The sequence below is a fragment of the Rhinolophus sinicus genome, chromosome 2 (assembly GCF_057876585.1).
Source record: "Rhinolophus sinicus isolate RSI-liver-muscle chromosome 2, RSI-T2T, whole genome shotgun sequence".
Classification (NCBI taxonomy): domain Eukaryota; kingdom Metazoa; phylum Chordata; class Mammalia; order Chiroptera; family Rhinolophidae; genus Rhinolophus; species Rhinolophus sinicus.
The window spans coordinates 32747145-32762587 of record NC_142502.1 but is presented as its reverse complement, the minus strand read 5'-3'; the positions used below and the strand labels follow the sequence as shown (position 1 = coordinate 32762587).

The window sequence follows — 15443 nt, the reverse complement described above, 5'->3', positions numbered from 1 at the left end:
CAGAGATCTTAGACAGAGACTGAAACATAAAGAACACAGAAAAAAAGGTGGGCTTAGAATTAAGGCAGCATTAATTAAGGTTAAGGTTAAAGTTAAGAAGAGGACAAGGAAAATGAGAGAAAGGAAAGGCCTTACCAGACCAGGCATCTTTTGGCTACTTCTGAGCAACCACTCTCCAGGCATTCTCAGACTACTCAACAGATTTAGATCTATGCCTAAGTGTTGGAGAGCATGTGTAATCCTTCCCTTACTTTAGTTCTTCAGTCATTTTTTTTTTATTCATTCATTCATTCATTCATTCATTCATTCATTCAACATGTAGTTATGTACCACCTTCTCTGGGCTAAGCACTCATTCTACTAGACACTGGGACGGGGAAAAGAGAGAAGTGGTCACCAGGATGAAGAAAAACATGACTCCCAACCTCAAAGGGTGTGTAGTCTGGTGGGAGAAACTGATAAAGGCACAAAAACATTACAATAGAGCCCTGAGTTAATGAATATAAATGCTAAGGGCACAGAGAGGGAGGAATGATGAGCTCTGTCTGAGCAGCCAGGGATATTTTCACAGAGGATTTAACACTTGAGTAAGTCCCTAAGGACAACTAGGTACTCCCCAGCCTGAGAGAAACCATATTTTCCACAGCATGAGGCAGCAAAAGCATGATGTGTCAGGAAGTAGTGGCTGACTGTGACTGTAATAGAGGCTGTGGGTGGAGGCACAAGATGTAGTCGAAGAGGTGGGGGCAGTTGAGAAATCATGTGCCCAAATAGGTTTAATATGTCTCTTTCATCTTTCTTCTTCTCCTCCTCCCACCATCCTCCCTACTGTGACTGGATGAGAGATGCCTTGGACGTTCTTGTTGCTGGTTCTGGGGAAGGCACTGAATCCGTGCAATTCTGAAAAGAATGGCCTGGGGTGACCTGAGCATCTGGAAGGGCCATTTTCAGTCTTCAAGCTGGGACAGCTGAGTGGCTGGTGGTGTCACCAAGTGACTCAGCAGGATTGGGGTCTATTATTGAATTTTATCATGTCACAGCTAATAGTGTCAGTAAAACATAAGGCATTACTTAGAAATTATCTGATGGAATTTCTTTAGTGGCTTTGTTGAAAATTACAGGTATGCTGCACTGGTATAGATAGCCATCGGGGTGTGTGTGTGTGTGTGTGTGTGTGTGTGTGTGTGTGTGTGTGTTAGTTTGTATAGCCTATAGGCCCCAGGAGCCCTGAAGAACAACCATGCCCTTTTAATATTCTTATTTGAGCACATACCTGTTTATTCAGGACAAAGGTACAATGGGGTTTTTTGTGCCCATGGAAGTGTTAGAATAGGGATAAGGAGACCAGGAGATGCTGAGATTCTAACAAGACATGACCAGTTGTTTCTTGTCTGGTGACAGAATGTGGCAAAGGCTCATGCTTCCTATAGCCAATCCTGCTCGCAGCCCAGGCCTTCAGATATCATTGAAACAACTGTGTTTCCCCAAAAATAAGATCTAGCCGGACCATCAGCTCTAATGTGTCTTTTGGAGCAAAAATTCATGTAAGACTGGTCTTATTTTAATATAATATAAGACCAAGTCTTTATAATATAATATAATAATATAATATAATATAATATAATATAATATAATATAATATAATATAATAATAATATAATACCAGGACTTACATTAATTTTTTCTCCAAAAGATGCATTAGAGCTGATGGTCCAGCTAGGTCTTATTTTCGGGGAAACATGGAAACACTTCTTTCTCTTGTAGGTTCTAGTCTAGATTATGCAAAATCCTTCGATCTGACAGAAAAAGGCAGTTTAACCAATAGAATTATTTGCCTATGTTTTCCTGGGACTCTCTATTTAGGGAACAAGTAAATAGTTTTACTCTCCTCAGTAAAACTCCCTGGAAATTCTGCCTGCCCAGGATATACGATTACACAGAATAGCTTAGTAGAGAAGGAAACTGATATGAAAGGTGGACAGGAAGTAGCCAAAAGAGTTCTCTCTTGAATATATGCATAAAAATGCAAAGCAGTAGAATTAACTAACTGGTTTTCTAACATGGTAGGAGGTAATGCAATCTCTGGCTACCTGAACTTATAAATTAAGAGAAAAGAAATCCATACATTGATTTGCATAATATGAGGTGCTTATGCAGTCTACTGGATGGGATGCTCCACAACATAAACTTTCCATGTTTCAACATGATTTGCTCTTAAGGTATCAGAAACTAAAACTGAATACACTTTCTGTTGGATCTTATAAAAGAGTTCTTACAGAATCTCAGTCTAATAGTTCAGCACTGGCAACACCAATCTTGTGCATTTCTGAAAGCTTTCAGCAGTAAATCTCTAAAAATGTCCACTTAAGCAGTAGAGGTCATAAATACTTCGTGAGAGCAATAAAATAGAACAGAATTTTGGAAGTTATAATTTTAGTGGATATAACTGCACTATAAAAGGAAGGCCTCTGGGACCCAAAATAAATGTAAAACCCTGTATAAGTGAACTGCAGTGTTAACCCATCTGCAAGTGGTAAATTATCCCCAGTCCCAGGTGTGGTGCATTATCCTAAGGGTGTCCAGTGATTAAAGGTAAAAACATGGCTAAAATCCAAGGGAACACTGAACTTTAATGATGGCTGGAAATTGTCAACAATTTCTCTGGAAGTTTGGTTCATTCCTATTTGCTCACATTAACCAGGTCCAAAGTTCAGCAGATTGTCTCTAATCAGTACTGATACTCCAGTGAGAAAGGCCTAGAGGGTTGAAAAGGTCTTTGGCTTTTCATTTGCTCAAGAAGGAGTTCATACAGGATGAAAGTAGAGCCATAATCCTATTACCTGTAAGCCCTTCAGGCTTCAACAAAGAATAGACACTCACTGAGATCATTGTCCTAAAATTCAACTGATTGCAAAGTGAGTAAAAATTTCATTACATTTGTATTCCTTCTGGTACATCACTTATTCTGCTTAGTACCTATTTGCATAAATGTTCTTTTACATTTAAATTTGTGTCAAGGTCTTAGAAACTCCCAAAGGGTCAAGGATACCTTTAATTGACTTCCTAAGCTCTTACCCTCCCTCCCAACCCATATACACATGAAGAACACAGTGCATTATTGAATCCAAGTGACTATTATTTCATAATTACACCCATGATTTTTTCTAATGTTTGAGGTCACAAAGTACCCATCTTTTATTCTTTTCCACAAAGTTTTTGAATTGACCCCACTGCCTCAATCTAGTTTTGATTGGTGCAGTATAGAAAACTGATGAGTACAATATTGAATGAAGGTGGCAGGGATAAAAAACGTTACATCTGAAGAGCAGATGAAGAAAATTTTCATGCAAGAGAAGCCCACACTTCCAATTTTTAATCAACATTTGATTGTGGCCTATTAAAATGCCAAATCACTTTGCAATATTGTGCTGTCTTCACAGCTTTAAATAGTCACTGTGAAATAGTTATTCTACCCCAACTTTCCCATCTGAAAATAATAACACATTGTACCTTTTGCTGTTGCTTCTAATTTTTTGTTTTTTGTTATTGTGTAACTGAAATGTCAACCTCCTGCATCTAAGGGTCACCTTCTAGTTTATTTGGAAAATAAAGGAACAAGAGGATTTGTCTCATGTCAATTCCTGAGTCATTGACTTGGCAACTATTTTCTATACCACGTGCTCCTCTCAGCTTTGCTTTCTGAATGGCCTTTGGTCACTGCTCTTTTTTTTTTCTTTACCACCTGGAACTTGGATCTTCCTTGGTGGAATAGTGCTGATTCCAGAGGGCCACACTTTCTATCTAAAAATTGTCACTTTCTGCCTTTTAATACCCTACTACAAAGTTTACGGATATTGCAGATTTAGCTGCAGGTTTGGGGATCATTCCAAGTAAAACTCTCTAGTTCTTTCTCAGAAAAAAAAATAAGAAAATTGCCTGATAACTTATGTGAATTGGTTTCACCATGGCCTTTTTTCAATGCAGCCACTCCTGGGATGTAATCACCGCACAGAGCATTTCCCAAAGACTGAGATAGCAAGTCCAAAGTGGGTGGGAGATGGATTTGAGAGGAAGAAGTCCTGTAGAAAAGAATCTGTAATGGGTTCTACAGCTTAAAGTCTGGTTACCATCCAGGCCTCTCAGCTAGTGTGAAGTGAAGCCAGCCTAAGCTGTTGGGTAGACATGTGTTGATTTGCATACCCAGTGTCATTCCCTTATTCTTGTAATAGCATCGTGACTTTCTTTAGAGATCTACCTAAAGAAAAACTTTCTTTAGGGATCTACCCACTTTCATTCACGTAGGTTAGGTGGAGCTAGCCCAACCCCTGGAATCAGAGGTAAGCTCATGACCCACATCTGAAAAATTGGTATCGTAGTCTGGCCCTGATGATTAGTTCATCACTCTTTATTCAAATCAAAATAATCCCAGGAATGTTTCTGCAGCAACTGGGAAAGACAAGTTTTAAGTATTTATTTCTTTTTCTAAGACTTATAAGCTAGCAGAGAGGATAAAGTAAGTCTGGCTTCCATCAGGCATTATAAAAGCATAAAATAAGGCCAATCAAAAGGAAAGTAGCACTGAGATGTAAAAAGAGGTTATCTCTGATGATGGCATTGGAGCCTCTTATATCTAGCCATGATTAAAGCTGGTACTAGTGGAATTTTCAGTATGGGAACAAAGTTTTTTTTGTTGTTTTTTGTTTTTTGTTTTTTTTAACTTAAGCCAATTTGACTTGATTACCTGTTAAGGTATAAAGGTTCTTAAATAATATATTGAATTCTTCCTATGGCACCACGTCTCCAATGGATACCAGAATAAACACACACACCTACCCCTGGCCATACATGAGGATAAACAATAACAATATTGCAGTCTATATCCATAGTAATGGAGGGAAACATTTTTTTTGTGTGAAATATAATATACACAGATAGTTGTGTGAACAATGACTATAGTACTTTATATTATATAAAAAGTACCAGTTTCCATCTCTTATTTCTAGACAATAATCCTAAATCTTAGTGATGCAAAAGAAATAAACTCCATTAAATTTTCATGACAAATAATAAAACTACATACTTCTTCAATTACACAACTAGCTGGAATTAAAATATTTGAAGTTCAAGGTCAAACTAATAAGCAGGCATCCCCCCTACCTCACTATATCTCTATAGGCAGGAGATCACAATATAAGATTTATTTCCCTGTTCAAATTCCTGAGATAAAGGAATGAGGGAAAGGCAGGGCAGCAGGCTGGTTCTTCCAGTGACATTTTGGATTTAGGCAACTTTAACCAATGTTTATAAAGAACACAAAATCTATTTACAGCTTACAAATTCATTTATGACCTTTCTCAATACACGCAAATTTATTTCCATTTATGAGAGGAGAGTGGTTTATGTTAGATGAAAATAGGCCAACATGGGGCGGAAAAGTTGAGAGATCACTATACTACTCAAGAACAGATCATATTTGTTGGGAAATCTTTATTATTGAGTCAGACATGATTTAATTATCTATGCTCAATTTGAAGATAAAAGATTCTCTAACTTTTTTTTTTCACTTTCTGTGGAAACTGTTTAAAATCTAAATATTTTAGTGAATCAGAGTTTGGATACCCATACATATATTAACTTTTTCTTGGTATGGTGTGTTTGTGCATGTGTGCTTAGAGAAGGCAGAGGAGGGGAGGCAAGAACCATTGTATTACCTTTCAATCGCTCCCTTGGAGGAGAATGAGGTTGGTGAACAAGAGATGGCATCCCAGTTTTGGTATCAGATATTATTCCCATTCCAGAAGATCCCAGTGTATGATTTATATGATACCAAATAGCACAGAATATTTTCATGGTCAGTGATGATTAAGTGCACCCTCTGCCTCCAGGATCCTAACAACAATATGGAAATCTGCTTAGCTAAGCAACAGTTGGTTCTCAGTGCAGAGCACATTTTGATTCAACATACATATTTAGGGAGGTTTTTTTTGTTTTATTTTGTTTTTTTTTGTTTGTTTGGTTTTTTTTTGTTTGTTTGTTTTTGTTTTGTTTTGTTTTTAAGTATATCAAAATACTGAAGTATCAGGAACAATGAATTTTGTCCCTTCTTAAATACTCCTGCTTTCTGGCACTCCATTTCATCAATTCTTTATAGCCAATCTAAAGTAGATTCAAGACTTTTAATTTGACCACAATAGAAAAAAAGTTATTTACTTATTTTAGGCATTTTTTTTAAACTACTTGGATCTTAATCTCTGGAAGATTGTTGACTTTAGACTAACCTGTGATACCGTTCTTTGGGATAAAAACCTTCCCCCTTTCCAGCTTAGCAGGTCTGTTCTAGTTCCATGAAGTTGCTACCTGCTTGGTTTAACTGCTCACTGAGAACTATGTGTTCTTTCTGTAGGCCTCCTCACTTGTAATAAAACCCCATCGTTGGCACTCTTTTAACTTCCAGAGTAAAATCCAAAGTCTTTAGCATAGCATTTGAGAACCTTTATGATTTTGAATTCTCTATTTTTTATTAGATTGAACCATCTACATTTCTCATCCAAGAAGACTTCCATCCTCCTGGTTTTAAATGTTGAGAAAATTCCCTATTTATATAGCATCATATACAAATACATGACTATTTTAGCTTTTTTAATCAATGATTGTTGTCTAATAACATGTTTATTATTTTTCCTGTTAATGCACTAGATACTACTAATGGTTTTCTTTATAGTATACAAGTTTGCTTCTTAGAATAAATCCCACATGGTCACAGTGGATTATTGTTTCAATGTGACATACTCTTTTTTAAAAAATCTTATAGTGAGTTTTTATTAAAATATTAATAAAAGCTGAATTATATATATATTAAATATATTATATGTAACTTTTGAGTTTTGGTACCGATACTCAATATGTTTCATAATGTGAATGCGATAATAACATATTTTACTTTTCCATATTTTTCAAGTACATATAATATAAAAAACATCTATTCTGTAACAGTTTTAAGGGAAAAGTCTTTAGGGAATCAGGTTTAGATAATAACTTTAGGAATAATTCAATTTTTATTAATGCATCACTTTGGTAATTTTATATTCTTGGAAGATCCCTTCTCTTTAAAAAGTTTTTAAATTTATTACCTTATTTTCTAATAAAAAGAAAAGCATGTCTCATTCCTCAATGCCTGGTTGGCATATTCATCTAAAAGGTAATATGCCACTAGGTTTAAGAGCACAGACTCCCAAAACTAGGCCTCTTGCCACTTATCATTGTCTCCTTAGGTAAGTATTAAACCTTAAAATGGGGTTGATGATAATTTATAGTACTTTTATTGCAAAGTTGTTGTGAAGATTAAATGAGTTACTATATATAGCACTTAAAACGCCTAGGGTATAGAAAGTGTTAGCTATTTTTTTATTCATTGATTATTTAATAAACACCTCAAACTTAAGAGAGCCAAAGTAGAATTTTGATCCACTGCCAATTCCTCAAATCTGCTCCTTCTTCTATGATCGCTTTCAAGGTAAAATGTATCACATTTCCCCAAAGTTTCTTTGTTCAAAAAACTACTAGCTGTCACTAATTCCTCTTTTCCTCACCTCTCACATCTAATTCATCAGTGAGTCTTATCATCTCTAAATTTAAATATCTTTTAAATTAGACCACTTCTCATTTCTTCCATCATTATTGTTCACGTCCACAGCACTGTCACCTTGACTATTGCCGTGGACCCTTAAATGGTCTCTCTGGCCATACTCAGATTACACTTCATTCTCTACACAGGAGCCCCCATCTCTTCCTTAAATGACAAATCAGATCAAATTACCTCCCCTGCTAAAAATTGCATGGGTCTTCTTATAACACTTAGAACAAAACCCAAAATTCTTCCCTTGACCTAAAATGTTGTGAGTGCACTGGCCCCTGTGTTGTCCCAACCTCATTCCCTATCATCAGGTCATGCCTGCTCTGCACAGGGTCTTTCTAACACCGAGTGTCTTCAAACACACTAACTTGGTTCCTATCACAGAAGTAAGTGTGGGGAGAGAGGAAGCATTCTACAGTCTTATGATTAGGTCTCAGTCTTTTGGTGGGTGTGTGCTCTTGGGCTGTGAACTTCACCTACGTTTCTCAGTTTTTCTTTCCTCCCCATTGGTGGGATAGGATAGCTGGAGGGGGCTGGAATTGCGCATTTCTCTTCTCCCAATGGGCAGGTTATATTGCTGACTGGAGTTGAGTATTTCTCTTATCCCAGGTAGGATAAGCCAGAAGGCTAAGCGGTGGTAAAACAGTTTCTCCTGAGCCAATGCCTTGTACACAAGAACAGGGTGCTGTAGTATATTTCAAAATGCTTCCTTTTCCTCTCTTCTTGCTGGAAGCATGAGCACATTTTTCTACAATATTCACTATGAGGACTTGGTGGAGCTCCTGGAGGTAAAAGTCTGGGAGCCCTCTGAGAACTGGGTTCTCCTGGAGTTTTTAATTCTCAGACTTGTCCACGCTGAGTCTCTAGCAATTTGTGAATTACAATTTGAGTTTTCCTATCCTGGCCCTGGTTCCTGTGGATGTTTCTATTGGTGGGTTTTTGCTGTTAAGTTGAGAGTCTCTGTATCCTTCATCTGTCTTTCTAATTTTGGGGGCAGTGTTTGTCTTAGGATATCATTTCTCTGACAGATCTGAATTGTTGATTTTTCAGTCTATTCAGCTTTATGCCTGTTAAGATGAATAGCAACTTCTATGCTCTTGGCATGGAAAATGGAAGTCCCCCTTTATTGGGTATATGTGTGGCTAGCCTTTTCCACATTTGAATTTCTTTTAAGTTCTTTGTACAACTTATGAAGTAGGGGAAAGAGTTGTGGTGAAAAAATGTTATTAATCATTGAAAATAAATAAAAGTATTTAAAGGATTGGACTGAATTGGTGTTTAACTCCAGCTCTAGAAATATGGGGCAGAAGATCCTCTGATCTTCTAAAGATGATTTAAATTCTATAATAAAATATATCAGCAGTGTACATACAAAATATTACAACTGATGTTTACATAACACTTATCACTGGTTTATGTGAGAGATTTATTGAACATAAATACAGACTATTTGTTATCCCTAAAATATGGAGGAGGAAACTTGGGCATAGGAAAATTTAGAAACCATCCAAGGTCCTCTCATCATCTGATGTACACTCTAATAAATCTGAACATCTGAATATTAATATTTTTGTCTCCCCATAAAAATGGGCTTAGAAATATACCTTTCTTAATTGCTTTCACATAAGATTTATCTTCCACTGATAGGTACATAATGAGTTAGGGCACATGGAGTTAAAGTTTCTCACATATTTCTAGATTCCTAAACACACCAACATTGGAAAACCCCCAACCACCAGATTTATCAGCATAATTATTTAGGGGATGCAAAGAAAGGTGTTGAATACATGCTTAAGTTCCATAACAAAGGGCAAAGTATCTTAATTATTTCATAAAAAGTAATTTGAATGAATAAACATATCTTTGTCTGTATCTATTTGTATGTATATCCAGGTCTAAAATATCACATTAAAACAATTCCTAAATGAGGGCCAAGATCCAAAACATTTTGAGAGCCTGGCCTTCTTTTGTTGCTAAGTATTTTATTTAACTCACTACTCCTACCATGAAAAGAGAATCAGTTCACAAAACAGGGCAGAAGAGAGGGGTTGGGAATCAATTTTTTGCCTGTTGCCAAAATAATAAAGTCACCACTGGGACAAGTATGATTCCTTACTAAAAAATGATTGCTTTACATATACTACATATTCTCTAATAGTTGACATTGCACAGATACTGATATTGAAAATGATATGGGAGAATATCAATGACCAAGACAGTATAGTTAAAAGAGAAGTCAATAGCTCCAAAACTATGGTTTAATACAACAATATATGACTTTAAAGAAAATACATACTATTTTAAAGCACTCATCTTCCATTATTGCAATTGCATTTGAATCAAGGTCTTTCTCCGTCCATGAGCCTTTTCAATGGATTGGGACATGGCTTGTTTATACCTGACCCCTTTATTTCCAACAAATTGCCCTCAAATTTGTAACCACAAAAGTGTCCTACATGAGTAAATAAATGAATACCTGCATTTGTAAGTCTAAGAAGTGTTTTTTCTTCTTTCTCTGGTAGAAATTAGTGGGCATTTCTGAATAATTTTTGGAATTTCTTATTCTTTAATATATAGAAGAGCTGTTACCATTATTGAGGAATGAATGTATTATAAATAGTTGAAAAAACGCTACAACTGCTTAAAATTATTTTAGATAAATAGAACATAATAGAAAGAAAGCATCAGTTCTATAGAAAAGGGAAAAAAAATGTTGAAACTTGATATTGGAGTTGCTTTTTTCCCCCAAGCACATCCATGAATTTACTATTGCTTTCTGCTCTCAAGGAAACAAATTAGTTAAAGATAATAAAACCAACACTCAGCTTCATGTTTGTGGGTTGAGTTGCTACATAGACTAAGAATGAATTTTCTGTGGCATGATATTTTTATAGTAAAGCAGCGAAAATACCACAAATGCATAGCACAAACTGCAAGCATTTAGGCCTTTCCAGGCATTTCTGTGGTTTGGCATTGATAAATGCAGGTGACATATAGGTTGCAGTTAGGATCAAATTACACCAAACACTGACTTTTCCAAAAATAAGTGCTAAAATATCTTCCCTATTACCCTGGGAAAAGATGCCTGTCCATCAACAAGCTGGCACCTTAGAGCAAGTTCTCACAATTGGATCTTTTGAGTGAACAAAAATTCGAGCTCAGTCAAAATAAAAACAATAATAAAAGACCTTTCCCTCAGATTTCCACAACAACCCTGTGTGGCAAACACTAATGCACAGTGTGACTTCCTTTTCTCTTCCTTTCTCCTTTTTTTCTAATTGTATATGTTTGCCTGCTATTGAATTTAAAAGGTTAAAGTGATACCTTAATTTAAAAAATGATCAAAAAGTAATAAGACCAGCTGGAATATTTATCCCATAGAATCATTCTCCTTACTTTCTCAGCCACCTAACAATTACATTTATTACTTATATAATTTCATAATACATAGTTCATCATTTATAAGCATATCATTTGTCCATGGGTTTCGTTTTTTTCTTTGTATTTTTTCCTCTTAATTTCCTCCTAATTTGGTTATACCAGATAACAAGATAATATAGGAAAACACAATGTGTGGCACACATGAGATGCTCAGTACCTTGTGACTATTAATAGGCCATCTAAACATAAGATACTTCCTAAGATTAAAAAAATAGAGGCTCTGATTTTTTTAGACTCATGATTTTAATTTGTTTTTTCTGGTATAAAAAATGTAAAATATAGTCTATAGTTCTCTAATGCTGTTACTATATTCACATGACATTTTTAGTTATTCTTTGTTATTTATAGGTTAGAATGAAATTTATGTTTTGAAATAATGTGGTTTTTCTGAAGTTGATATGTCTTAACACTCACCATTTCTCATAGGGGTCAATTTCTCAGTATTTTGAGAATATATCTGAGAATAAGTATTTATGTGGCTCTTGACACAGCAACTAAGATTCTTGTTTCACTTCAAACAATAAACTGAATATTATGGAGCCCACACATTTGTAGCCATATGAAGTTAAATTGTGCTGTACCACAGTTTTACTGTGTAAGAAAAAAAAACTTTAAACAGTGCTGAAAACAATACTAAAACTTTTAAATTATTCTCACAGAACGAAGCCCTCAACATATCATTAATCATTTTCCTTTGTTTCACTTCTCTATGATGTCTCTCCATACCACTTTCAACAAACTCCCTGTGGATATTTTGACCTTAAGACAACTGCCACCATTCTTATAGCTACACAAAAAGACATTTATTACAGTCAGATCAATGCAAAACTGATGCAGTTAAACCATTTTCTAATTAGCCCCCCTCTCCAACTAGTCTCTGATGAATGCTTTCCACTAACTCAAAGGTTCCAACCAACTGATGTTTTGTTCTTTTGTTTTTATTTTGACAAGGACAAATTGAATTTCTCATTGCCTGCAAATACCCTTACAGCCATCACAATAATTTATATTTACATTGGTAAAAGTTTCAACCCTCCACAACATTTAGTAATAAAGGACCTCTCATGTTGGAAATAGTAGAAAGACGGTTACCACATAGTCTAACTTCAGCTGTTGTATGAATACTTCCATTAGCAATGCAGAAAATGGTATAAGTTGGCCGTAATGAAATTGACAATGTGAATCAAATGGACAGGATAGATATTAGGCAATAAAACAGCTTTCTAACTTCCACACCACTTATATGGCCCTATAAAATCTGACGGACCTCAATGATTCATTGACTCCTAATAATGGAACCAAGCACTTGGGTTCTGAAGTTAGGAAAGAGTCTGGGTAGCTCAGACATAGTTCTGACAATGCCAAAAAAAGCTTGGAAAAGGAAACAGTGAGTCTAACCAAAGATTTGGCAGCATAAAATCCCATCAAATATGTTAATTGTGTTTGTTTTAATATTGAATACAGTCAAATTGTTTTTATGTAAAACCAACCCACTAAAGAAGACACCCTCTGAAGAACAATTGAGCAATAGAAGTCACAGTGTCAACTCAGCCATTCTTCATTAAAAGTAACAAAAAGAGGCTGAAACTTTGATGAGGTTCCAAATGAAAGCGAAGAAGTATATGAAAATTATGCCTCCCTTTAGATTGTATATGTCAACATTAATTAACATTGTAGGGTAAGAAAAATTTTCCTCACCAAATTTTGAGGCTCAAAGTCTATAAAATATGAATGTATTAGCTGAACATTTGCAAAAGGCCTTTAAAATATGAACATTTTATTTCAATAATGAGGGTCCCTATCGTTTTGAAGTATTATGCACTACGATTCAAATCTTTGGTTTTGGTATTTTATCTGAGTTAAAATATATTTTTAATGAACCTTCTTTTTTCTCTTAAAAAATTATCTGGGATATAATTGCTAATACATTACAAGATGTATAAATTCAGTTGATAAAACCATCACACATATAGGCACCCAGATAATCCCTAAACATATCTATTATACTCAAAACAAACAAAACAGAAAAACTACATTATACTTGATATCTAATTGGTTATAGCTTATTCCAATGAGTTCTATTAATCAATGCCTCCCAATAAAACAAGATAAAAGTCATCTATCAGAAAATGCAAGTCAATGCTAATAGTGCTTTCACTCAACAAATAATGAGGTAGAACATAATTATGATAATAATAGTAATAGTAATAATCATTTATTGAGAACTCACTAAATACCTGTCTCACAATGTGGCAATTTGGATATTCTCTTTTATTTGATCATTAGACAAATCTTAAGTTCAGTATTATCAGTCCCATTTTACAGATAAGGAAACATTAAGTAGCTTGTCCAAAAATAATCACAGTTGGTTAATGTGAAGCTGAAACTCATTTCCAGATCTGACTGTATTGAAAGCTTATGCTCTTTTCACTCAGCAAACCTGCATCATCATCATCATCATCATCATCATCATCATCATCATCATAAACTGAAACACCAGGGCTAAAGAGAGAATATGATATTTCTGGTTAAGCCTATATTGTGCTTTCATGGTTTGAGGTCATGTTCCCCCAACCCCACCCCACCCGACTCCAAACATAGCAGTTATTTAAAAAAAAAAAAAAAAATTCAGGGAAAACAATTAAATGATAGAGCCAAATTCAAGAAAATTGAGACAGAGATCTCTGTGGACCTTTAGTGAAAGAGAAACCACCATGGACTAGTCTAGTGTGTATGTGTGAATGTATGTGGGTGTCATGATGGTTATTTGTTTGCACTGAAATTCCTTTCCTGCTTTTCTTCTATGTTGCAGTTACCCATATTTCCCAGGTTCTGTTGACAGTTGGCTTTGTCAAGGTTGGTCAATGAGAAGCAATGGCAACAAACTGGATAGCAGGAGGAAAGAAAAGGTAGGGTATCTTGCCCCTCTCTCTGCTTCACTGGCATCTGGCAATGACTTTATCTCTCTAGGGTCTCACACTTCTGCCAGACCCATTCCTCCATTGTCCCAGTTGCCCTCCCCAAAGCTGGTTCCAGTTTTCCGTTCAGTGGCATTGGTGGCTATTCTCTGATAATGACAGCTTGTTCTTGCGTCTGTCCAGTTATAGGGATGGTATAATCTTCTCACTATTGATAATCTCTGGGATGACTTACTGTCCCCTATTTGTTTCTCAACTCACTGTTTAAACAATTACCTGAATTAAATGCCCTCTCTGAAGTAACTGGAATGATTTCTGTTTTCTGGACTCTGATATAGTATGAGGTAGTTGAGGGTGGGCAGGAGAATAAAAGCTAAAGCCATGTGTACATTGGTTTTTGAGTCCAGAAACCACAGGAAATTTTAGTCCTACATATTACACAGATAAAAATATTCCATATTCAGTGGGGAGTTTGACGAGACTCTGTAGGAAGCTGACAACATCAACAATATCCTGAAGTAATCACAATATAGTTGTTTCCATGTTTTGGCTACCATAAATAATGCTGCAATGAACATCGAAGTGCATATATCTTTATGGATAAATGTTTTCAGATTTTTTGGTGTAGATACCCAGGAGACAGATTGCTGGGTCATATGGTAATTCTATTCTTAATGTTTTGTGGAAACTCTACACTGTGGAAACAACAAAATTGTCCTTTGATAGATGACTGGATAAAGAAGATGTGGTATATATACACAATGGAATACTACTGTGCCATAAGAAAAATGAAATACTGCCATTTGTGACAACATGAACGGATCTTGAGATAATTATGCTAAATGAAATGAGTCAGAAAAAGTTGAGAACCATATGACTTCACTCATATGTGAGATATAAAACTGAAAGCAACAAAGGAATAAGACAAACAAAGAAAGAAAAAAAACTCAAGACAGACTGTTTAGTGGTTACCAGAGGGTAAGGAAAAGGGAGATGGTAGAAGAGTTAGGTAAAGTGGGTCAAATATATAGTGATGGAAGGAGAACTGATTCTGTGTGGTGAACACATAATGCAATATATAGATAATATAGTATAGAACTGTACACTTGAAACCTATGTAATTTTACTAACCATTGTCACCCCAATACATTTTAATTAAAAAAAAAAACTGAAAAAGAAGTCATGATATGTAAATCCAGAGCCAATAATATAAGACATGGTACTGAAGGAGTTCCCAGGATAGAGGAGGGACTAGGTAGAGGAAATTGTAAGCTTGGAAGAAATAAATAGAAAGAGAGACTGAGAGAGGGAGACAGAGAAAGACAGAGAAAACAGAGAGATAGACAGAGACAGAAACAAACCTATCCAGATGAGTATCAAAAACTAAAATTTCAAACTATTAGAACTAAATAATACTAAGGAAGGGTGCCTGCAAATTTGGGATGCTAATTC

At 35.5% G+C, this 15443-nt stretch overlaps 1 long non-coding RNA gene across 1 annotated transcript in view; it reads left to right on the top strand.

Moving 5' to 3' along the window:
* LOC148758762 (uncharacterized) overlaps positions 1-14135 on the top strand; it is a 260092-nt gene extending 245957 nt beyond the window's left edge. Inside the window, exon 4 of the long non-coding RNA XR_016019711.1 lies at positions 13886-14135. This is a non-coding gene — a long non-coding RNA (uncharacterized LOC148758762). The remainder of the gene's footprint in view (positions 1-13885) is intronic.
* Positions 14136-15443: the final 1308 nt, after the last annotated feature.